The sequence below is a fragment of the Nycticebus coucang genome, chromosome 9 (genome assembly GCF_027406575.1).
Source record: "Nycticebus coucang isolate mNycCou1 chromosome 9, mNycCou1.pri, whole genome shotgun sequence".
Taxonomy (NCBI): Eukaryota; Metazoa; Chordata; class Mammalia; order Primates; family Lorisidae; genus Nycticebus; species Nycticebus coucang.
The window spans coordinates 25,391,942-25,415,623 of NC_069788.1; the positions used below are offsets into that span (position 1 = coordinate 25,391,942).

The window sequence follows — 23,682 nt, forward strand, 5'->3', positions numbered from 1 at the left end:
GTGAAAACGACGGCTTTGGCTGCCTGTCCCGGTCACACTCGGAGACACACTTGTTACCGGCAGAGAAGTGCTTCAATACTGAATCCTTTCAGACCAAACTCTTGGATCTTAGTACCAGCAGTGATGAGAGGGCCAGGCCAAAGAGGCTGGACCAGCTATCAAGCGGGATCAGCTCAGGTCTTACAAAGATGGAGGAGAAAACGTGGTTTACAAAAGCGCCCTGTCCTCTGTGTGTGAGATGTCAGGAGTGGCAACATCTCTGTGCTTGAGGGGATCCATGAGAATGTGTCCCCTGGACAAGCATTCTGGGCCCTGAGACACAGGCGCGGTGTTGTGGGCTGGTGGCATGAGCCTTTACAGCGGGGCTTCTGTCTGCTTTGCCTTGGTTGCAGGTCAGCCCTGTGCCTTCTAGACATCTTTGCAGGAAAGTGTGAGCGTCTCTCAGATGATTCCCTGGCTGGTTCTTCTCCTGGGCTGAGCCCAGACCAGTGTAGAATCATCCACCTGCGGCACCCATCTAGAATTCCCCATCATCAGTCTGCCTGTGTGACTGGCAGGATAGGTCACCTTGGTTGTGGGGGATGGTGGACCTTGGCAGCTGGGAGAGACCTTCTCGGGGATCTGCAGCAGCCTTTGGCCTCTGGGATGCTGGTCAGCAACCAGCCAGTCTGTGCTGTGCTCATCGTAGCCACCAGCATCCGTTTGCTGCAGACATCCAGCTGGTAGATGCTCAAACTGACTAGTACCTCGCAGTGGCACAGTATTCCACACTCAACCTCCCCCCAAAAGTGAAAGTGGGGTTTCTCCCTCCTGAAGGGAAGAAGCTATCAGTGTTGTGGGTGCTCCTGGGTGAGCCCTTTCCTGACATCCACCAGGGCATCTGAGTGCTACAGCCACCCCCAGAACAAGAGAACTTGTGGTCTGCTGCCCTTGACTTTGAAGCAATTCTTCTGCAGCCCCGAAGTCCCACCAGATAAGACCCAGGTAGATCCATTCATCTCCTGGATGCTGCTGCCAGCCATATTTGCAAGGTGGGTTCTGCTGTACTAACTGTGAACTAGCACAGATCCATAGACTTTGACCAGGACACCATCCTGTTTCTATCAGGCAATGGAGGCCACCAGGATGTGAATGCCACTATTTATTCATCATTTAGTTTTTTAAGTACTACCTACTTAAAAAAAAAAAATTCGTACAAAAGTTAAAATGATGGGATAAATTAAAAAAAAAATAAATACATGAGACTATTAGGAAATAGACAAAATGAACCTAAGAGAGATAGTATAAAAGCAGAAATAAAGTTGTTGAAGTGGTTTTGCATATGATCTTGCAGGTGATGCATTGCACAATTTTATCTCCGTTTCCAAGAAGCTAATGCAAAGAGAAAGATAACATCAAGTACCCCAGTCACGATATGTAAAGGAGTCAGACACGCTGGTCAGACAGAAATATATGTAGAAACGAGACCGAATGGCCGCCACAGCATCCTTTATACAAATTACTGCTTTAGACTGAGTTTGTGGTGAACGTCTAGTCGTGGCGTGTGATCTGTGCAGTCACGCAGGGCTCTAAACTTGTTAAAAGCTTTGCTGTCACCATCTTGAAATTACTAGTCATTTTTGAATAACAGGCTCAACATTTTCATTTTGCACCAGTACCCACAAATTGTACAGCCAGTCTTCTCTGTAGTACCAGCGCTGGAGTCTTGGATTGAAGCTCTTTTAAATTGCTGGTTAAGTAAAGTGCAAATGCTTCCATAGCTAGTGAATCTTTAGAGCAGTGGTTCTCAACCTTCCTAATGCCATGATGTGTTTTCATTGTTACAAAGGGATTGCGACCCACAGGTTGAGAACCGCTGCTTTAGAGGAATTTCCATGTTCACAGAAAAGTTGCCAGCTTAAGAAGTACTAATACCTGGATTGAGGGCCTTTACAAACACATATGGAATAGGGTTCAGGGCATGACCACAGAGCCAAAAATAAGAACAGAGAAAATGTGATTGCTGGAAATAAAAAATTGGAGGTAGGGATTGAGAGAAGAATGGTCATTACAACTAAATTGCATAGACATACACCTACTTTATAAAATCTTCAATATTTCTATCAGTCCCTAGCCTGAAAGAACTACTTTCAAACCATGGTCTTTTCTTTCCTAGTAGTTTCCATTACTATTTTTAAACATCTTTGACTCTTCATCTGTCTTACTCACAAATTGTTTTTCCTCCTTCAGCTTCTTAACTTGAGGATTTCCGAGTGCCTATATATTAGCCACCTGCTATTTTCTATTATGGACTCTCTGCCTCAGAGAAGTCATTTCTATCGTTTCACTCAGTCATAATAGAAAGTAATCTCCAATAGGAGAAGACTATCTCCTCCTATTTTTCCACTTATTCCCATCGTGTGATACAGTGCCCTTCTTTATGGTAAACATTAAATAAAATTGCTGAATGAATAAATGAGCAAACATTGTTTCCTCTACGTGCATAAATCTTGAAACTAGGTCTCTGGGCCTGATTTTTCTCGAAAGCTTCAGAAATAGGCTTCCGAACACTTATAGGGCATATTCAAATAAATTTCCAATCATCACCCTCAAGCTTAAAATATTCTCAATTAACTTCTGTGATCCCATCAATGATTTTATAGTCCTCCAAAGAAAACCTGTGTTTCTTTTTTTTATTTCTCGCTCTTCCTTGCTGCTCAGAGGGACTAACAGAAAATCTAGGGGGACAGCTATGAATAAAAGTGTTTAAAATACAATGTAGTAAATACAATTCTTGCAGTAGGTCCAGAGCATTACAAAACTAAACGATTTTCTTTTCTGAAGAAATCAGAGAAAACTTCAGAGCCAATGATGTTTGAGCAAAATGATTTTAGCTGGCAGAAAAGGAAGGAAAGTTACCCTTGTAACCTTCATGACTGAAGTCATAGGGTGTGAAACTATTTAAAACATTCCCAGAATATTGAGGGATCAATAGTTAACCAGAAAGAACAGTAAGTGCATGTGGCAAGAATAGGGGTGTGGGTTGGGCAAAGACAGTACTGAAGATGACACTTCTCTTTTGGATTAAAATGCAATTAATATTCATTGGAAAAGTCTCATTATCTGGCATTGGACTCACAGCAGTCACCTTCCTTGTCTCAGTTGCATTTAAACACAATCATCCCCAAGCCATTGTGTATAACATGTTATGATTAATCTGCTACCAGTGACCCTTTATGGTACACTCCTGAGTAATGTTACGGAGAGGGCAGACGCTGTGGGGCCTTAGCTAATGTCTTGATTCACAGCCCTGTTGCTTAGTAGAAACCTCAGTGCCTGCAGACTTTATCTCCGAAGGTTCTGCTGAACTGATCTGAGGTAGGAAGGACCCCGTGTCAATGAAGCTTTGAAAATCTCTCAGGTGATGCTAATATGCAAACAATGAAAATAACTGAATTAATTCATAGTTCTTTTTTGCCTCCCAAACAACTGAGCATGCACATTCAGCTTTAAAACTTCTATCTTCATGAAGCAAGCTGAACTATTTTCAGCCAATTTCATGAAATATTTTCTTATGCAAAGCTCAAATTGGCCTTTCCGTCTTTTCCCCACAGAACTAGTTCTACCCTGTGACACTTCAAAGAATAAGCCTATCTTTTCCTACATCAAAGCCTGTTAATTACTTGAACATTTGCTAACATGGCCTCATTGAGTATTCATTCACCTCCCCAAGCTAAACTTGTAGAATTATTACAAGAAAGAAGAAAAAGGAAGAAAGGAAAGAAGGAAGGAAGGAAAGAGGAAGGGAAGGAGGGAGAGAAGGGAGAGAGAGAGAAGAAAAAAAGGAAAAAGTAAAGAAAGAGAGAGAGAGAAAGAAAACTCAAATGTTTTGGTATTATCTTAGCCCATCCCTGGTCATTGAGCCTGTCACATTCCATAGCATGAAAAGATTTACATCTCTAAATGCCTTGCATTCCTGAAAGACAAGGTTTACAAACTCAGATAGCTTTGGATCATGCTACAAACCAGAAATTTCCCTTTTTCTTATTATCAAACACAGAAACACCACCTGGCCTATGTCAAAATGACTGAAATGTTATCTGATTGGAATTTTTTACTTTAAATAATTAAGTAAAATATACTATAATAGTAAGTGTAAGATATACGAATTATGCTATATACTATGTTATAAGGACTATAAATACTTCTCTCTTTATTGTTGGGTGCCAGTTATTCTGACAGTTGAATTCTTTTGCAATTTTCCGTATGGTCATAAAAGGAAAAAATATCCTTCAGTCAGCTATCAAAAAATGTCTATGAGCTGCTCCTTTGATAATACCCAGCCTTTCCCACGGACCTTTTGACAACAGGTTTTTAATTTCCTAATTAACATGTTCCCTACTTTAAGTGTGATCTACTCAGTGAAGAATAGAATGTGACTCCCAAATCCCTGGCTCTGGAGTCTCTGTTTATGCAGACTTTGACAGGTCTTTGATATAATCCACTGAAAATGTCAGTGCTGAGAACAGCTCTGCAGACTATGACCACACATCTCTTAACGCTGGTTAACACTGGTTTATACGTCTCTTAACACTGGTTAACACTGGTCTATGAATCATAGTGCAACACATTCTCAATTTTCCAAAAACATTTTTAAAAAGCCTCGGGGCTGTGAGATAGTCAGGTTCATCTAATAGGTTGCAACTTACCTTTTCTCCTTTATTTTACCTAAATCTCCCTAAAATTGACTTCTTCTTAGATCGGTATACTCACTGTCTCTTTAAATCCTGGCAGGGAAATTTCCGCCTCCCCACTAACCTTAGCATTTCCCTTTTCAGGGGATGGAGTCTCCTCCCACTCAGAGAACCCTCTCTGCCTATCTAATCTACTCAAGATTCAAACAAGTCCTGCCTCTTCCATAAAACCGTCCCAGGGTCCTAAAGTCCATCTGTACCTTATACTTCCTTTGTGTACCTGTCCCTCTCATGGTCTCTAGTGGCAGCAGGGATAACAACAACAACAACAATAACTGTTTACTAATGGTTGCGATTTTACTGAGGACTCTGCTGGTCCATTCTTATACAGTTTTATCTCTTGTGTAGATCTTATGTTACCTATGTTTCAGATGAGTAAACTGAGGCTCAAATAGGCTAGGCAACTTGCCCAATATGCCAAAGCTGGTAAGGAGTGAAACTAGGATTCAATTCCCAGTCTGCCTGACTCTGTCTCCAGGTCACCTTATCTCTATGACCTGCTTGGTTCTGAATCCATCTACTTTGATCATTATTTAACTTTTTCTGTGGTTGGTATAGTTTCCTTTTAATTTAGAGCAAATTTGCTTCATCTTATTTGTATATTAAATTTAACTATAGAAGACTCCAGACTATATTAATCCTGAAAGCATCCTAAGGATGCTGTGACATTTGCTACCTAAAGTCTATTTGCACCTATTCCTATTCAACTGGTGTCTCCCTGTCTTGGCACTTAACTACATATGTTCTGATTAAGCGATTGTACCAGGGGAGCTCAGCACCCTTTAGATTCTAAATCGGGTTCTCAACCTCTGGAAACACATCCTGAATATCAACTATTTAAATTACGATTCATAACAGTAGCAAATTACAGTTATGAAGTAGCAATGAAAATAATTTCATGGTTGGGGCTCACCACAACATGAGGAACTGTCTTAAAGGGTCGCAGCATTAGGAAGGTTGAGAACCACTGCTTTAGAAGGTGAGAACTTGACATAGATGCATAATTTGTGTGGCCGCAATTGTCCAGTCTACCTTCTAAGGAGTTATCTGTCCAGGGCTTTCTGAGTGGCCTGGCTCTTCCCTACCGTGGTCTCCAAGCTACCTTATCCTTGCTTACCCGTGGCCAGACTTCACTGTGCCTCCCTCAGTCCTGCCTTCCCCAGTGGTGCTGTTAATTACTGTCCATCCAGGCATAGTTCTTCTGTGTTCTGTTCACTCAGGGATCTGCTCGTTTTTCAAAGGTGTGATTAAGGTGTGTGCTAGTAAGTGCTTTTTCTTCAGGCCCCTCATCTTCACCATGGCAACTTGCATACATTTACTAGTAACCAGTTGGAAACGTGTGCTTAATTCAAAGGGGTGACCTGGATGCTGGCATTTCTGGCACTGTAAAGGTATTCCGACAGCAAGGCTTTTCAAGCAACATGTTCAGTCCTTACCTAGCGTCCTACGGCAATGACTCAGACTCCTAGCTTTTGAAAGTAAGCAGAGAAAGGAAAGAGCCTATCTTAGCAATTATTGAAGAAGTGAATAAAGTGAATAAAGCAGTAGAGAAACTCCAGGGATAGAATTGGCTCAAGTGTTAAAATTCTCTCATGCTAATTATGTATGGGGATCAAAGTTTTCTTCTTTAATCTCTTGCCAAGAAAGACAGGGTAGAAAATAGTGATCTTAATAATAATATAATACATGCATTATCATATATCTAATATGATGATAATAACATATATATGTGTGCCTAGTACTTTTTCTATAGTTTCTAAATTATGTGAAGGTCATACTTTTTCTTTATTTAAAAGATCGCATATATTTTAGGCAAGTATTTACCCACTCTTCCAGCATTTCTGTGAGTACCACATTATTAATTTCATTTTACCAAAGACAGACTTCATCGATTTATTATTCAGCTCTACAGAAAGACCATAGAGAAGAGCAGAATGCAATCATGTAGTCATGATGTTTTCCTTAAAAAAAAAATAAGAGATCAAAATCTATCAGTAAACCAAAGTGAGAATATTGTACTTAAATGAGAATTTATTTCACACATACGAAGGCAATGGAACTTATGAATGTAGTATTGCCAGAAGTTCAGTTGGCTATTACAGTTTACTGTAATGATCCATTGACCTTAACTTTGAAAATGATATCTCCAGAATGTAATTGAAGCATTCTAAGAAGATTTATCTTTATGTCTTCTCAGAATGCAAGTTTACTGTTAGTATTATCCACAATTTTAAGGGAGAGGTCTCAATTTTTCTGGGATTAATAATTTTATTATTTTCATTTATTATATGTATTGAAAAGAAAAAAACAGTCCTTCAAATCCAATTAACCATTGATTAATACATATCAAATTCCTTGTAACAACATAGATTTTAAAACAATGAACTAATTAATGTGAACTATGTATAATATGTATGAGATGAATATTCTTCAGAAATATTCAGCAAAGAAGAAAAATATCTTTAGACTACCTGACTCACAGACATCCTGGCTTGCCTGATTCATTATGGATTATTACTATGAGTCATAAGTACCAAAGCTCAGTTACAGGTATGTGACATCATGGTTATCATATGACTATGTTGGCAGATATAGCTGTATAAAGTCTAATTTCATGATTAACATTTTCCAGGTCAGTGGATATAAGGCTTTCAGCCAAAGTCTAGGGATCTATGAAATATGTTGTTGGTGGTATGAATCTGCCCAGTGTAAGTCATGTAAGGTAATAATTCAGCTGAGGAAACTATGATTTTATTCTTAAAACATAAAAATTATTGCAATCGTGTGGTCTTCCCAGCTCTTGAACTATTTTTGTTTCATGGCAGATGACATTCCAACAAAAGTTATACTCTAATAACTTTCCATTTAGAAAATTCAAATACCTCCAGGGATGCCATTGGAAAAAGAGAGTGTCAACATCTTGCCCACGTTGTATATTCTCCACAAATACTTGTCAGTTGGTTGATTGATTGATATGCTTGGGGACTTGGGGATGCAGTATGTTTTCATTGAGTTGACTACAATAGACTAACAGATGAGTCAATTCCTTTGTTTGTAGTATAAGACTTTGGATTTTCTGCAAAGAACGGATATTTTAAATGATGAGTAAATTATTATTTTAATAATTTTAAATTGTAGCTAATAAAAGTTGCCTTTATATATGTTTCTTTCTTTCTCAATCTCTTTGCTCAATTTTCTGCACCAATGGTGAGAAATGATGATATGAATAACCTGAAACAAGAGATAATTTTTTTTTTTGAGATGAGTCTCATCCTGCCCCCAGGCTAGGGTTCTGTGGCATCAACCTAGCTCACAGCAACCTCAAATTCCTAGGTTCAAGTGATCCTCCTGCTTCAGCCTCCTCTGCCACAACACCTGACTAATTTTTCTATTTTTATTAGAGATGGAGGGGTCTCACTCTTTCTCAGGTGAGTCTCCAACTCCTGAGCTCAAGCAATCCTGCCTCAGTCTCCTAGAGTGCTACAGGTGTGAGCCATTGAACCCAGCCCTAAGAGATAATTTTATAAATGTAAATTTATGTATTAGTGCTTAAGTCTGAAACTGAAGAATGCCAGTCTCATATTCTGCTTCATTGTAAAGATTCAAAGGTAGATCCTATCTTATTTGACTATATCTCCAGGATATAGTTCAATGTCTGACATAAAACATATACTTAAAAATATGCTTTGAGCAGGAAAATATTTTCCCCACAGTTGTGAACATTCGTACTAACAAGGCTCATGGTGGCAGAGGAGGAAAGTAGTCCATTTCAAGTTAATCAGCTATTACGGTCTCTGTGGTTTGCTGCATACTAGAAACTGTCTATGAAGCAGTAGCACTTAGTTACTGTTGTCATTTGTATGTTTGAATATATTACTTTTACTTTTACATTTACAATCAGAGATGACAAAAATATCAACAATCTCCTATGTTCTTAGAGCTTCCCCAGTTCACTTCATTTTATAGGACTAATGTTCTAAGCTGTGTGGCAATTTTCACATGATAGGTTTGGTGAATAACTTTTGTCACTTTTATCCAAAAATGTTTTCCATTTTGGATCATCTATTATATATTCCAACTCTCTGTGAACCTGAATATAACACTAGTTCAGTTCCTAAAGATAAAGAGACTTATTGGCTCTAATAATAAACTCCCATTTCCCTGGAACCATGACAATATTCTTTCTTTCTTTTTTTTTTTTCATGTACTTTTGTCTTTGCAGAAGTATACCGAGGGCTCATAAATTAGTTCTAATTCTGTGTTCAAGATACTGTCAGTAAAAAATAGGGAAAAGGGTAATAAAACAATATGATATATATTAGATTGAAATTTTATGAATAAAGACTTACATCCATTGAGAAATCAAACTGCATATGTGGCTAGATGGTTTACTGTGATGTCATCTTTCAGTCACCTCTAGATTTGTTTCTTAGCATCTTATTCATACATGGAGTAAAAGTCCTTTCCTCCAGCCAGCAGAAGAGGGCCACATCCCCAGATAGTCATACCATTTGGCCAGGGCAAGTGATTTTCTCCTCATTAGCAGCCACATTGTTCAGCTAAAAAAAGTTTTCAAGCTTTTAGATACCATTAATGGATTAGTGGACATTTATATATCACCTCTTCTGAGCAAGTGAAATTATGAAGAAGACCTAAGATAAAGAAAAGAAGAAAGAATAAAAATTTTGAACATATTCTCAAAGAATTTACAATCCAGTGGTTGAAACAAAATTAACAAGCATGGGCTGAATGAAGAGTATGTTTAAAATGGTAGCTAGAACAAAGTGCTAGGTGGTTCTGTTTATATTTGAAAAAATTGCAGCTTAGAGATAATAATATTGATGCCCCAGTTCTTAAACTTAGGTCTGTCCAACTTTAGATCTTTGGCACAGGTCCAGTAAGCTCCACTGTCTAGACATGTAAAGAATTTTATAACGAAATAAGATAGTTATCTGGAAAAGACAAGGAAGGGTGCCACTGTTGTTATTAAATTAGGGGAGATTGCTGCATTCTAATGGGAAAGGAATTTTGCTAATGAAAACAAAAGGAGTAATGAGAAAAAGGGTTATCTAAGAAATGAGAGAGGGATAAAATCAATATTATTGCAAGTGAGGTAGCTTTAGACCAAGAAGTGAAATTTTTCTCTGTCCAGACAGGAAAAGGTAAATATATATATAAATAAGATGGATCGATGTCAGAGAAATTTGGGGATTCACCCCTGATGGATTTTAAAGACATTAGCTGAGAGTAAGAGAGGAGACTTGAGAAGGAAGAAGTTTTAAAAAATAAATAAATAAATGAAAGATCACTCTAATGTGAAATTATCAATGATCTATGGATAATTGCCTAGGGTTGGGAGGAACTCCACTGAAAATTGGCCAGCCATTTCTGCATTTGATCTAATACTGCTAAGGAGGCAGAACAGAAGTGGGTGGAAGAAAGTTGGGATGATTCAGGGCTGGGATTGGCAGGAGAGGCAGAGACGTGAACAGGGAGAATCAGGAAACGGCCGCTTTGAGGGCCACCTCTACACTGCTGTGGCTGGCAGTCCAGGGTGCTCCTTCTTCATCAGCGAGACTAATCAATAGCGGCCATTAGAATTTTCTCTCTGTCTTACCATCAAATGAAAAAGGCTTGTCAGAAAATCTCTTCCCTCCTGAGCAAAGAAAACTCCATGTTATTGGGGGCTCATAGCGCTTCCATTTGAACACCAAGTAGTATGATAGTAATAGCTTTTATATGTGTGTACATATGAGTCACAAGAAAAGTAAAGTGACCTTACAGAACCCTAATGAATTATAGCATACAGAAGAAATCTATCATACATCTTTTTAAGCGAGAATAGACAGTCGGTCCCAACATTGATATGATAACACTGTGTAGCACCTAAACAATGTAGCTTTTCCGGTACTAATTCCGGAGAACAGACAATAACACGAAAAATTTAAGGGTTTGAAATACTGTCTGAATGAGGCACATAGTGAAATGCTATCTTTGACATAAAAGAGGCAAATAAAGATTCAGCAAGTTTGAATTTTCAGAAGCTTTTCTGTGTATATAATGGCATCTTCCTAATAATGTGGGGATTTTTACAAAAGGTTGTTGAGTTAATATGATTACAAGATTCCTATGACATGGGAGCATGTTGCTCAAAACCGAATTAATCTTTTCCAATGACATCTACCCTGAGGGCTTCCAATAACAGTACACTTGTAAATGAATATTCAACCGGTTGTAGGACAGTAGCAAATCTTCTGTACAGAATGCCACTGTAACAGATAAATATCCACAAAAAAGATCTGTATGCTTACCACTAAAGCAGAATATGATCTTTTTAAACTTTTACCCAGTTGGGAAAAGAAGAAGAATTTACTCATTCCTGATATTATTTGTAGTCTATTTGAAGGTTTATTAACTAAGAACAATCATAGTGAATGACTGTCAGATGCATGTGAGAACGTTTGCGTAAAAGAGGTAAATAAAAATTATGACGAGCTTCGCTTCCTGTGTTCAAATTTAGCCTACGTAGTTTTCAGTGGTCTTCCAGAATGTGGCAAATACTCTACCTGAAATAAAATTTACCTGGATTTGATTCTGTTAACTACTAACTAGCCTAAACTTGGGCAAGTTATTTAAGGCTGCTCCTCTTTCATTCCCTCATGGGAGTAGGCACAACAGTATTGCACCACTGATTGTACGTGAACCCTGGGAGAATCAAAAAAGGTAACAGAAGAGCTCAGCCTGAGCCTGTGGTCATTGTCTATTACTGTTATTATCAACTTCAAAAAAAAAAAAAACACAATAAATATTTATTTGATAAGTGACTTGACTTAAATATAGTGATTTCCCATATGGGTAAAATGTTCTACTCATGAACTCTTCAGGCATCCAAAGGCTATAAAAATATTGGAAGTTTGCTACATCAAATATTGCTTGAAATAAATGATCTGAAATAAAGATTTTTAAAGGTGACTTTTATTGCAAAATTGATACAAGATTTGTACCAATCCCCACACAACACACACATTAGGAGGAGAAACAGCCTAAAACCCCCTTTTTGCTGTAAGAGTTACTTAATGATCCAAGCAGTTATTGGATGGGCAGTCAATGTCAGCCAGTTCTTCCCTGGTTCTGACACCATGAAGCCATCACGACTTTGGGCTGAAGGAAAAACAACAGATGGAACATGCACAGATTAGGAAATATGACAAAGAGTCCTGCAGCTAGAGATTAGAGAGCTGGCTGATGTATAGCTAAAAATAAAAATAATAACTTTAGGGCAGCGCCTGTGGCTCAACGGATAGGGTGCTGGCCCCATATGCCAGAGGTGGTGGGTTCAAACCCAGCCTGGGCCAAAAGCTGCAAAAAATAAAAAAATAAAAATAATAACTTTAAGGGAGGGTATAAGAATTCTGTGAAGCTCTATCAAAATAATGCATACTTTGAGAATGATCTCCCTGTCTTGGGATTCTGAATCTTGGTAATAAGGACAAATTTAACCCACGCGAGTTTTGGCTCTTGCGCTGGTTCCAGCGCCCTGGTTATACATACACAATAATTTTTTTCCCCTATAATTAGACTTAAATAATATATGCTATGTCAGACATTTATAGTTACATTAAGTTTATTGGTTTGTACAATTTTTTCACAACCCTATAAAATATTTTTGTAGACTTTCTCATAACCAATTTCACACCTTGGTGAGTAAGAACCTACTTATCTGAAATGATATGTGAATGCTACTAGTTTCATTTTATAATTTGTGTTTTAGGGCCTTATTAATAAAATGTTTTAATGTTTGTATATAAATTAATCAGTGTCTATACAAGTAAATTAAAATAAGTCTTAACAACATAGATTTATTTATTTATTTATTTATTTATTTTTTGAGACAGAGTTTCATTTTGTCACTCTGGTAGAGTGCCATGGCATTATAGCTCTCAGCATCCTCAAAGTCTTGGGCTCACACAATCCACTTACTTGCCTCAGCCTCCTAAGTATCTGGGACTACAGGCTCCTGCCACAATGCTCAGCTATTTTTAGAGATAGAGTCTTGCTCTTGTTTAGGCTGGTCTGGAACTCCTGAGCTTAAGCAATCCGCCCACCTCCAACCTGTCCAAGTGCTAGGACTACAGGCTTGAGCCACACCACCAGGCTACAGAGATTTTAAATGCCTGCTTCCCTCTCTGCTATTTTTCTATGGTATATTCTACCGTGAGGGTGTTTGGTTGTTTGCTTTTTTTTTTTTTTTTTGATTGTTTGTATGGTGAATTCTTCTTTTTAAGCCAGACCCTCTTTCAAAACTGAGACCCACCCCCCCAAAACAACAAAACTTAATTCTTTATTTGAGCTGGAGGTAACAGAGAATAAATTACTAGACAGTATATTTAATTGCTATTTTTAAAAAATGTGTTGCCTCAATACATACAATGAACTACTTAAACATTAAGATTATTCCTATATTGGAGAAAGTATTTGGACTTTTGTATACTAATAGTTTTAAAGTTGAAGACATTTTTAAAAATAGGATTAAATCTAAGGCTTCGTGATGTGGGCTATTCTCACTGGGTATAGGTGATATCTCAGAGTGGTTTTGATTTGCATTTCTCTGATAATCAGGGATGATGAGCATTTTTTCAGATGTTTGTTAGCCATTTGTCTGTCTTCATCAGAGAAGTTTCTGTTGCCCAATGATAGATGGGATTATTTACTCTTTTTTTTATTATTAATTTGAGTTCTCTATAGATTCTAGTTGTCGGCCCTTTGTCAGATTCATACCCTGCAAATATCTTTTCCCATTCTGAAGGTTGTCTTTTTGCTTTACTTGTTGTGAAGCTGTGGTACATTTATACCATGGAATACTATTCAGCCATTAAAAAGATGGAGATTTTATATCTTTTGTATTAACCTGGATTGAATTGGAACACATTCTTCTTAGTAAAGCATCATAAGAATGGAGAAGCAAGAATCCAGTGTACTCAATTCTAATATGAAGGCAATAGATGACCTAATACAAGGTGGGGGTTAGGGGAATGAGGGAGTGGGAGAGGGAAGGAGAGAGTTGGATGGGGGGATCACAGTGTGTGCCACACCTGTTGGGGGGTGGGACCCAATTATAAGAGGGACTTTACCTAACACATGCAATCAGTGTAACCTAATTCTTTGTACTGTCAATGAATCCCAAAGAATAAAAAAAATAACATCCAAGGGATTAAAATGCACCAAAAATTGAATGAACAAATTACAGTAAGTTATTTTGTGGATTCTGAAAAACCAATTCTGAAGTTTATATGGAAAGACAGAATATCTGGAGCAAGCAACACAATATTGAAAGAGAAGAACAAAGTCAGAAGACTAACAGCACCAGACCAAGGCTTATTATAAAGCTACAATAATCAAAACAGTGGGTACTGGTGAAATAATAGGCAAATAGATCCAAGGAATAGGATAGAAACCCTATACATAGACCCACAAAAATACAGTTAACTGATCTTTGACAAAAAAAGCACTGAAATTCAGTAGTGAAAGGAGAATCTTTTTAATAAATGGACCCACTGGCTAACAGCACGTGAAAGAAGGAATCTAAACACACATACTGCACCTTTCTCAAAAATGAACTCAAAATGGATCATAGACCTAAAAGTAAATACAAAACTATGTAACCCCTACACAATAATTTGGAGGATCTGTAGATAACTTTGCATTTAGCAATGACTTTTTTTTTTTTTTTTTATTGTTGGGGATTCATTGAGGGTACAATAAGCCAGTTACACTGATTGCAATTGTTAGGTAAAGTAATGACTTTTTAGACACAACACCAAAAGCATAATCAATGAAAGAAAAAACAATATGACATTATGGAAAAGCAAAACTATGGACACAGTACGAAGATTGGTGGATGCTAGGGTTTGGGTGGAGGGAAAGAGGAAATAATAGATGAAACACCAAGGCGCTCTGGGCAGTGAAATTATTCTGTATAATGCCATAACAGTGAATGCGTGTCATACACTTGTCAAAACCCATGAATAAACAACCCAGAGTAAGCTTTAATATAAACTAGTGATTTTAATTATAAGTAACAACCAATTAATAACTAATCATTATTGGCTCATCAGTTATACCAATTACAGCACTTCAGTACAAACTGTTAGTAGTGTGAGGATCCATGTATGACAGGCTAGCTGGGGGGGTGGGCAGGGAGGTTATATGGAAACTCTGTACTTTCCATTCAATTATTCCGCAAACCTAAAACTGATAGAAAAATAAAATCTATAAATAAATAAATAAATAAATATGAAGATAAAGGAAATTTTTTATCTAAAGTTTCTTAAAATTATGGGTGAAGAACTTAATTTAATCACAATTGCCCCCCTAAAATGAAGAGATAATGAGATAGTAACAATTGGGCCTTTGATATTATCGAAAGTGGAAATAAATCTGAATGATGTTCAAATTACTTGCATTATGTCTTCTGGTAATTCTTAACATGTCTTTTATATTCATCTCATGACATAAACATATGTCATGATTAAAATGAAAAGTAACTATGTACTATCTATTTCTCAGTATATTGAAAATAAAATATTTAGAACATCAAGAATGCATGAAATCAGTCTAAGATAAAAGAAATACCTTGAAAGCATATTTTGATAGTTTACACATCCATAATATAACATATTCAGAGTATGAAATATCTTTTATTTATTGACTATTTATTGACTTTTTCTTAACATATAATACATAATTTTGTTCAATGTTATCTTCATATTATATTAAGTGTAAAATAAACCCAAATTCTGACAGATATTTTTAATTTAGACCATTCTGTCTAGTATTAGTGCATGATAAAAATACCTGTAAATATCAAATAATACTAGTAGTTTGTCCAACAGAATGAAAATCAGCTTCCATTTTAGGAGATCTTTTTTGTATAGTCCATGTTGTTGGACTGTAGGTAGTCCTTGGGTAGTAAATGGAAGAATCTATGAATAAAGCAATTGTGCGAAAATTTTTATATGGAAACTCTTTTTATGGGGATGCTATTTATAACTTTCATTCAGTAATGAAGAAGTCTGTACGTTATACAAAAATGTAATAAAGATGTTGTTCTTCTAAGTAGACAACATTATAAATATCTTCTAAGTAATTATGAATTTATTCAACAAATATATATTGACTACCTAGTCTATTGTACCTTACTAACCCTAAAAATAAAAATTACATACAAGAGTGTTACAATCGAGTCAGGATATTGTCAAGTAAATAAATGAATATAGCGATATAATTGTTAAACTTGAGATTTGTACAAAATACTGATCTGACAAAGGAAATTCCATTTAAGCATAGACTCTACACAGAGCTTTACTCTTTAAAGCTTTTAATCATCCCATTAGCAGATGGATGAAAGGCGTGTGCTAGATAGACTAGGTGTGGGAAGCCTTCCAGGCAGAGGAATTAGTAAGTGTCTACGGCTTGGTGTGATTGAGAATGACATGAAATTCTTATTATTGAAGCTCCCAGTGTGACACATAAAATGCAAGAAGTCGTAGCTAGACTTGTAGGAAGAAAACAGATCTGAGAGAGGTTCTCAATGAGGAAGAAAAGAATGAATTTTAATCCGTATCAGAACTTTTGAAAGAGTAAGCAAAATTACAAATATGTTAAGGTATTGATCCCTTCAGTCCTGAGGTGGGCGGGCGAATTGGGGCTTTTGGAGGAGAGCAGCTAGTTGCCTAAGGCTGTCATTCTCCGCATACTCTCATGTGGCACACAAATATAATTTTCTAAGTGTTTTACGATGTGTAAACATGTAAGGAACTGCTGTGTAAACGTTGAACTGGTGGTGACAGGACTGTTATTCTGAGAGAAAGAGTTCTCTCTCCATTAAAAGACATTTTCCTGTATAATTAATTACTTCGATGACTGCATTATTTATTATACATTGCTTATTTTCTTTAAAAAATATGTGGAAAATATGATAGTTATCTTTTTTTGAGGAGGCCACATTCTCAGAATATTTCTCAGAATCATTGTAAAAAGGCAAAAGGGTAATTTTAAATTAAAAGATTATATAGAATTCTATCTACTAAGTAATAGGTGTTCCCTATTTTTCTCTTTTAAAAAATTATTTCAGTTATTTTTCTCTTTAAAAAATTATTTTTATTTTTAATTATTATAGGTACATAGTTGTATATATTCAGAGGGTACATGCGATGTTTTACTATATGTATATAATGTATATTAGTCCAACCAGAATAATTGGGGTATTCAATATGTCTAGTATTTATCACTCCTTTGTGTTAGGAACATTCCAATTTGACTCTTTTAGTTAATTTAAAGCAAACCACAAATTACTGTTGACTATAGTCATGTTGTTGTGTTGTCAAATATTATTCATTTTACCTATCTATATATTTACACCAATTACCTATCTATATATATCCTCTCTTTCCTGTTCCCCTTCCCAGCCTCTAGTGTCCATAATTTTACTTTCTGTCTCCATGAGTTAAATTGTTTAATATTTAGTTCCCACATATGAGTGAAGACATACAAGTTTGTCTTTCTGTGCTGGGCTTACTTCACTTACCATAATGTCTCCAGTTCCATCTATGGTTTTGTAAATGACAGGATTTCGTTTGCCTTTATGGCTGAATAATACTCTATTATGTGTAGAGTATTAATAATAATACTCTATTACATGTATCTGTAGCACATTTGCTTCATTCATTCAACCACTGAGAGACATTTAGGTTGATTCTAAATAGATTTTCTATCTAGCAGCCTTATCCGTTGCTGAGACGGAAATGTGAAGTCCTTCTTATAATTGTGGCGTTCCTAATGTTTTCTTTAGCTCTATTGGCTTTTGCTCTGTATCATTTGAGTCTCTATTTTTTGATACAGGTTTAGGATTTTACTTGCTAGATGTAAATTAGCCCAACCTCTCTTCCCCTCTCCCACCTACTTGATTCCCATTGAGTTTTACTTCCACAAGTACACCTAGGTGTTATTTGACTAGTTCCACTTTTATAGTGAGTCTATGTGGTGTTTTCCCATTCTTGCAATACTTCACTTAGAATAATGGTCTTTTGGTTCCAAGGTCGTTATAAAAGATATCTCCATTTTAATTTTTGTGGCTGAATAGTACCCCATGGTATGCATACACCACATTGTCTTAATCCACTCATGTATTGATGAGCAGTTGGGTTGTTTCTGCATCTTTGCAATTGTGAATTGTGCTGCTATAAACATTCAAGTGCAAATATCTTTATGATGAAATGACCTTTTTTTCCTATGGGTGGATACCTAGTAGTGGAATTTCTGAATTAAATGGTAGGTCTACGTTTAGTTTTTTGCATCCCCATACTACTTTCCATAGAGGTTGTAGTCATTGATATAGGTTCCATACACCAACAGTGTGTAAGTGTTCCTTTCTCTCCACATGGAACACTCCATGCCAACACTTGTTTCACAATGGCATTAGGTGGTATCTAATTGTGGTTTTAATTTGCATTTCCCTGATGATTAGAGATGTTGAGCATTTTTTTCATATTTTTATTGGCTGTTAGACTATCCTTTGAAAAGTTTCTTCTGTTCATGTACTTTTCCCACTTTTTAGTGGGATTATTTGATTTTTTTCTTGATTTTCTTGAGTTATTTGTAAATTCATATTATCAGTCCTTTGTCAATGTACACCAGGCAAGGATTTTCTCCCATTCTATTCTGTTTACTTTATTAAATTTGTACTGGGATGTGCAGAAACTTTTTAATTTGATCAGATTTTATTTGTTAATTTTTGTTGTTGTAATTGTTTTTGAGGTCTCCTTCATAAATTCTTTCCCTAGGATAGTATCTATAAGAGTTTTTATAACATTCCTTCTAGAATTCTTATAGGTGCATGCCTGAGATTTAAGTCTTTATCCAAGATACTGCCAAAAGACTCCTAGAAATGATAAATATATTCAGCATAGTCTCAAACTACAAAATCAATGTACAAAAATCAGTAGCTCTCCCATATGCCAATAACAGTCAAGCTGAGAATCAAATCAAAGACAATTTGAGGATCAAATCAAATTAAATATCACTAGCAGCAAAGAAAATAAAATGCCTAGAAATATATTAACAAAGAAGTGAAAGACTTCTATAGGGAAAACTATGAAACACTGAAGACTGAAATTGCGGAATATGTACATAGACGGCAAAGGAAAAGCATATACTTGTGGATCGGCAGAATCAACACTGTTCAAATGTCTGTACTACCTAAAGTGATGTGCGGAGTCAAGGCAACCTCCAATTAAAATACTAAGGTCATTTTTTACAGATCTAGAAAAAAAGTTTCTACACTTCTTATGGAACCAGAAAAGACCCTCTAGTAGTTAATACAACCTTACATAACAAAATGGGAAGCATCACCTTACTAGACTTCAAGCTATATTACAAGGCTATGGTAACCAAAACAGCATGGTATTGGTACAAAACACAGACATAGACCTATGGATCAGAATAGAGAATGCATAAAAACATACACTAGGGAATAGAATCTCTATTCAATAAATGCTGCTTGGAAAACAGTACAGCCATAGGACCCTTACCTACAAGTCTCTCTTTTCTCTCTATTGCCTCTCTGTTGTGTAAATGATTGTCTTCAAGTTTATTTATTTATTTATTTATTTATTTTAATCCATACAAAGTATAGGTCATTTATTTTCCTCTAACCCTGGATTCAGTACATAGATGGCTTCTCTTTGCCCTTTGGATTGATAATTTTCTCCAGGTTGCTGATGATGATATGATAGAGCTCAGCATAGAAGGCCCTCAGGCCCAGCACCATGGCCCTAAGCTCCGCATACACTGCCTCATCTCACTCGTGCACCAAGGCTCGGTAATCCATTACATGGGTCTCCTTGGAGGCCTTAGCCACAGCATCCCCACATTCTGAGAAGTACTTGGAAATGGTTGTCTGGAAGCCTTCTACTTTGGTCTTGACTGCATTCACCCTCTCCAGCACCTTCTCCTGGTGCTACCCCAAAATCATTTTCATCCTCAATCTTAGGGATCAGGTGCTGGATCACCAAATGCACTTCTCGTTGAGAGTCCAGACTTCTGGCTTAATCAGGGCAAGCAGGAATAAGACTTTCTCATTCCCAGGGAGAAATCCACATTTAGGGACTTCTTTCTTCTCCTGCTTATCTGTTTCCATCTCATCATCCTTGGGTGGGGGGTCTGGAATGGGGATATCCAGTGGGACCCGGAGGGAGGTCAGGTCAGCCACATTGAGGGAGTCATCTTGCAAGAGCTGGTTCAGGTATATGATTTTCTGTGGCAAGAATCTGTAGAGAAACTCCTCAGCCTCCTGGAAAAGATTTTGCCTGAAGACATCCACCTGCTTGAGGGCCTCCCCCCACTCAGGCGCACTCCACAAGACTTGGCCATGCTGCTCCAGTTGCTAGATGGGTCTCCGGCTAGGCGCCCAGGCTTTCGCTTTTACTCCCCAGCTGTCTTCAAGTTTACAAATTCTATCACCTGTCATTTCTACTCAACTATTGAACTCACCAACCAAATTTAAAAAATTTTTATTATTGTATCTTTCAGTTCTGTTATCCATGTTTGGTTCCTTTTTTAATATTTCTTTACTAAGATTGGAAAATTATTCTTTTGTTCTTATGAGATGTATCGTTAGTAAGTACTTTCTCCCAATCTACAGGTGACTTTTTCACTCTGCTCATTGTTTCCTTTGCTGTGAAGAAGGTTTTTAGTTTGATGCAAACCCATTTGTCTATTTTTGCTTTTGTTGACTGTGCTTTATGGGTCATATTTAAAAAAAAAATCAATGTCCAAATTGATAGAGCTTTTCTCTTATGTTTTCTTCTAACAGTTTTACTGTGTTAGCATTTACATTTAGGTGTTTAGTCCATTTTAAGTTGATTTTTATTCCTGCTGAGATTCCCATTTTGTTCTTCTGCATGTGAACATCCAGTTTTCCCAACACTATTAATTAAAGCATATGTCTTTTCCCCCTTGTGTGTTCTTGGCATTTTTATTGAAAATCATTTGAAAATAAAAACATGGTTTATTTCTGGGCCTTCTGTTTGTTCCATTGATCTACGTGTCTCTTTTCTTTTCTTTCTTTTTTTTTTTTTTACATTTCTTTTTTTTGTTTGTTTTTGTTTGTTTTTTGGCATTTTAATTTTTTTTCTTTTTTTTCTTAAATCATAGCTGTGTACGATACGATACCATATAATCATGGGGCATCATTCACTAGCTTCACAGACCGTTTACCAAGTTTCACATATACTCTTGTAAGATGCACCGCTGGTGTAATCCCACCAATCCCCTTCCCTCTACCCACCTCCCCCCTCCCTCCCCTCCCTTTCTCCCTTTCCCCTATTCTTAGGTTGTAACTGGGTTATAGCTTTCATGTGAAAACCCTAAATTAGTCTCATAGTAGGGCTGAGTACATTGGATACTTTCTCTTCCATTCTTGAGATACTTTACTAAGAAGAATATGTTCCAGCTCCATCCATGTAAACATGAAAGAGGTAAAGTCTCTATCTTTCTTTAAGGCTGCATAATATTCCATGGTGTACATATACCACAATTTATTAATCCATTGTGGATCGATGGGCACCTGGGCTTCTTCCATGACTTAGCAATTATGAATTGGGCTGCAATAAACATTCTGGTACAAATATCTTTGTTATGATGTGATTTTTGGTCTTCTGGGTATATGCCCAGTAGAGGGATTACAGGATTGAATGGCAGATCTATTTTTAGATCTCTAAGTGTTCTCCACATCTCTTTCCAAAAGGAATGTATTAATTTGCATTCCCACCAGCAGTGCAAAAGTGTTCCCTTTTCTCCACATCTGCGCCAACATCTCTGGTCTTGGGATTTTGTGACATAGGCTAGTTTCACTGGAGTTAGATGGTATCTCAAAGTAGTTTTGATTTGCATTTCTCTGATGATTAAAGATGATGAGCATTTTTTCATATGGCTGAAGGCCGCACGCCTGTCTTCTTCAGAGAAATTTCTCTTCAAATCCCTTGCCCAGCCTGCAATGGGATCCCTTGTTCTATTCTTGCTAATGCGATTGAGTTCTCTGTGGATTCTGGTTATTAAATCTTTGTCGGAGACATAACCTGCAAATATCTTCTCCCATTCTGAGGGCTGTTTGCTTGCTTTACTTACTGTGTTTTTGGCTGTGCAGAAGCTTTTTAGTTTGACCAAGTCCCAGTAGTGTATTTTTGAAGCTGCTTCAATTGCTCGGGGGGTCCTCCTCATAAAATACTCGCCCATCCCGATCTCTTCAAGGGTTTTCCCTGCACTCTCCTCTAGTATTTTTATAGTTTCATGTCTTAAGTTTAAATCTTTGATCCAGTGAGAGTCTATCTTAGTTAATGGTGAAAGGTGTGGGTCCAGTTTCAGTCTTCTGCAGGTTGTCAGCCAGTTCATTCTGCACCATTTGTTAAATAGGGAATCTTTTCCCCACTGAATGTTTTTAATTGGCTTGTCAAAGATTAAATAATGGTAAGTAGCTGGATTCATCTCTTGATTCTCTATTCTATTCCAGACATCTACTTCTCTGTTTTTGTGCCAATACCATGCTGTTTTGATCGCTATTGATTTGTAGTATAGTCTGAGGTCTGGTAGCGTAATTCCTCCTGCTTTGTTTTTATTTCTGAGTAATGTCTTGGCTATTCAAGGCTTTTTCTGATTCCATACAAAACGAAGTATTGTTTTTTCCAGATCTTTAAAGTATGACAGTGGAGCTCTAATAGGGATTGCATTGAAATTATATATTGCTTTTGGTAGTATAGACATTTTAACTATGTTGATTCTTCCCAGCCATGAGCATGGTATGTTTTTCCATTTGTTAATATTTTCAGCTATTTTTTTCTTAGAGTTTCATAGTTCTCTTTATAGAGATCTTTCACGTCCTTTGTTAGACAAATTTCCAAATATTTCATCTTCTTTGGCACTACTGTGAATGGGATAGAGTCCTTAACTGTTTTTTCAACTTGACTGTTTTTGGTATATATATATAAAGGCTACCGATTTATGAATGTTGATTTTGTAACCTGAGACGCTGCTGTATTCCTTGATCACTTCTAAGAGTTTTGTAGTAGAGTCCCTAGTGTTTTCCAGATATACTATCATATCATCTGCAAAGAGCGAAAGTTTGATCTCTTCTGACCCTATATGGATACCCTTGATCGCCTTTTCTTCCCTAATTACAGTGGCTAAAACTTCCATTACAATGTTGAAAAGCAATGGAGACAATGGGCAGCCTTGTCTGGTTCCTGATCTGAGTGGAAATTATTCCAATTTAACTCCATTCAATATGATATTGGCTGTGGGTTTGCTGTAGATAGCCTCTATCAGTTTAAAAAATGTCCCTTCTATACCGATTTTCTTAAGTGTTCTGATCATGAAGGGATGCTGGATATTATCAAAAGCTTTTTCTGCGTCGATTGAGACAATCATATGGTCTTTATTTTTTAATTTGTTTATGTGCTGGATTACATTTATAGATTTACGTATATTGAACCAGCCTTGAGATCCTGGGATAAAACCGACTTGGTCATGATGTATAATTTATTTGATGTGTTGCTGGATTCTGTTTGTTAGGATCTTGTTGAATATTTTTGCATCTATATTCATTAGTGATATCGGTCTATAATTTTCTTTTCTTGTTGGGTCTTTCCCTGGTTTGGGGATTAGGGTGATGTTTGCTTCATAGAACATGTTGGGTAGTCTTCCTTCTTTTTCTACCTTTTGGAACAGGTTGAGTAACATAGGTACTAATTCCTCTTTAAGGGTTTGGTAGAATTCAGACGTGAAACCATCTGGTCCCGGGCTTTTCTTTTTAGGGAGGTTTTGTATGGTTGATGCTATTTCCGAACTTGATATGGGCCTGTTCAACATTTCCACTTGATTCTGGCTAAGTCTTGGA

The 23,682-nt window shown here is 36.9% G+C and overlaps 1 pseudogene; it reads right to left on the reverse strand.

The window, feature by feature from the left end:
* Nucleotides 1-19,452: 19,452 nt before the first annotated feature.
* On the reverse strand, nucleotides 19,453-20,218 carry LOC128594220 (proteasome activator complex subunit 2-like; annotated as a pseudogene).
* Nucleotides 20,219-23,682: the final 3,464 nt, after the last annotated feature.